Source organism: Apium graveolens, chromosome 3, assembly GCF_009905375.1.
Source record: "Apium graveolens cultivar Ventura chromosome 3, ASM990537v1, whole genome shotgun sequence".
Taxonomy (NCBI): Eukaryota; Viridiplantae; Streptophyta; class Magnoliopsida; order Apiales; family Apiaceae; genus Apium; species Apium graveolens.
This window is the reverse complement of record NC_133649.1, coordinates 294,737,581-294,739,787: the sequence shown is the minus strand read 5'-3', so window position 1 is coordinate 294,739,787 and position 2,207 is coordinate 294,737,581. Positions and strand designations below refer to the sequence as shown.

Below are 2,207 nucleotides of genomic sequence, written 5' to 3'. Positions count from 1 at the left end.
AATCTAGGGGGACCAAAAAAATTTTTGATAGTAAATTTTAAAATTTTATATTAAAATTTTGGGGTTATTCCGCAGTTGGCGGGGACCGGGGCTCCCTTCGGGACCCCTAGTTCCTCCCCCGTGTATGTTTACTTTTTTTGGATGTGCATATAATTTACGACATGATATACTTTACTAAAATCATAATATTAATCAAATTTAAATATTAGTACTACCATTGTAAGTTATACATAATTTTATATTTATTTAAATTTTCAAAATAAGCGATTATATATATTATTGAAACTTTTTTATAGGATGACTCAACCCGACCCAAACCGATGTACGACAAGTAAGGTTGGGTTATGAACTTATATTTTACGGGTTGGTTTAAAAAATTTCAAACCGATTTAATTAGGTCGGGTTGTAAAATCGTCTCCAACCCGACCCATGTGCACTCCTATCTGGGACATCTTTAAAAATAGGGTAAATAAGAGATGTACCACTATTTTAAGGCACTTTTAGGATATTGGAGGGCTTGCTTTTGCTCATTTGTCTTACATTTTGATTTATGACACCATGTCAGGCATCTCTTGGACTGGCTCTAAGATGGGCGTATTTCTTAGAGCAAGTCCAATTGTGACTTAAAATGTTGTCCTAAACTATAATTTGAGACATTTTGAATAATTATGTACTTCAATAATATCCTAATGGTGCCTTCAAACACTTGAATATCCATCACATGCCTCATTTTTAAGGCTCCACTAGGCATGCCTTTCAATTTTTTTAATAAAAATTTACTTCCCTCTTTTTTTTACATATATCTTCTCGCTCATCTTTTCCATTCCCTCCCAATATAATTTAAATATAGGCTTAATGACCTCTTCGACCTTAATGTTTGCACCATTATACCCATAAACCCCTGAAGTTTAAAACCTTATCTTTTTGCCACTCGAGTATTAAAAATATGTATTTTTAACCTTAGGCCGAGTTTTTTAAAAAAGGCCCAAATTGACAGGGTTATTTAAGTCATTTAACAGCCGAGACATATAATATATTCATACAAACATATATGCGAAAACTCCTCCTTTCATTTCATCACCTCTCATCCCCTCTTTCGTCTGGATCAAAATCTTGGGCTTGAACAAGTTCATAGTGGTGTGAAATCATGGTCGATTGAGACTCTCCTGGTGTAACTCTTAAACTATAATTTTAATTTTGAATTACGCCCTCTTTCACCCACCTCAATTTCCACATTTTCAATTACGTTGCTTCTATCGACACGATCACAATACCTACGAATGGATAATCCGTGCTCTTGCTATAACTCGTCGTTTTGATTAGTTGAAATTAGGTTTTGAATTTATGGTTGTTAATCCTTGTCCTTGTGCTGATGGGATTGTTGTTTGTCCTAGAATTGAGCCGATTTTTTGGTTTGCGATTAATGCGTATTGTAGTATTGGGAGGCTTGATGATGTAGTTAAGATGTTTGATCGTATGTCTAGGTTGATTGATGGCAAGGCGAGTGTGGCATTGTATAATGTTGTGATCTATGGGTTTGTTAAGTTTAGGGAGTTTGAGAAAGGGTTGAGGTTCTACGAGCGTATGTTAAGGATCGGGTTAGGCCGGATGTGGTTACGTTTAATGTGTTGATTAGTGGGTATTGTAGGAATTATAGGTTTGATTTGGCATTTGGGGTTTTTAAGGAGATAAAGAGAAGGGGCGTGTTCCGAATGTGGTTAGTTTTAATACTTTGATTAAGGGCTTTTTTAGGGAAAGGAAGGTTGAAGAAGGGGTTGGGATGGCGTATGAGATGATTGAGTTGGGGTGCGAGTTTTCGGTTGTGACTTGTGAGATTTTGGTTGATGGGTTGCGTTCCGAAAAGTTTTGATATTCTAACCACTTGTGGATTCCAAACACAATGAATTGGTCAGGGCTATGAAAACATCACAACAAGATCACAATTTGAAAACAAGAACTCAAACGCTTCTTTGAATAGTGCTTTTGAAAACATGAACTCAAACTCAATTTATGGTTGTTTGGGGAGCCTTGTGCAACATGCACTACAAGTTTGTCTTTGTTGTTACCGTCTGATGTGAATGGAGACAAAATTGGGAATGTTTCGGATTGTAGCGCGTTTAAGTCTATTTATGCTGCTGCATTCGCTAATCCGTTTGGTCCAACTTATAAAGATACTGTTGAGTGTCTCCTTGCTCTTAATCTTGATA

The 2,207-nt window shown here is 36.2% G+C and overlaps 1 pseudogene; it reads left to right on the top strand.

The window, feature by feature from the left end:
• The first annotated feature begins 1,344 nt into the window (after positions 1-1,344).
• Positions 1,345-1,870, top strand: LOC141715217 (uncharacterized; annotated as a pseudogene).
• The last annotated feature ends 337 nt before the right edge of the window (positions 1,871-2,207 follow it).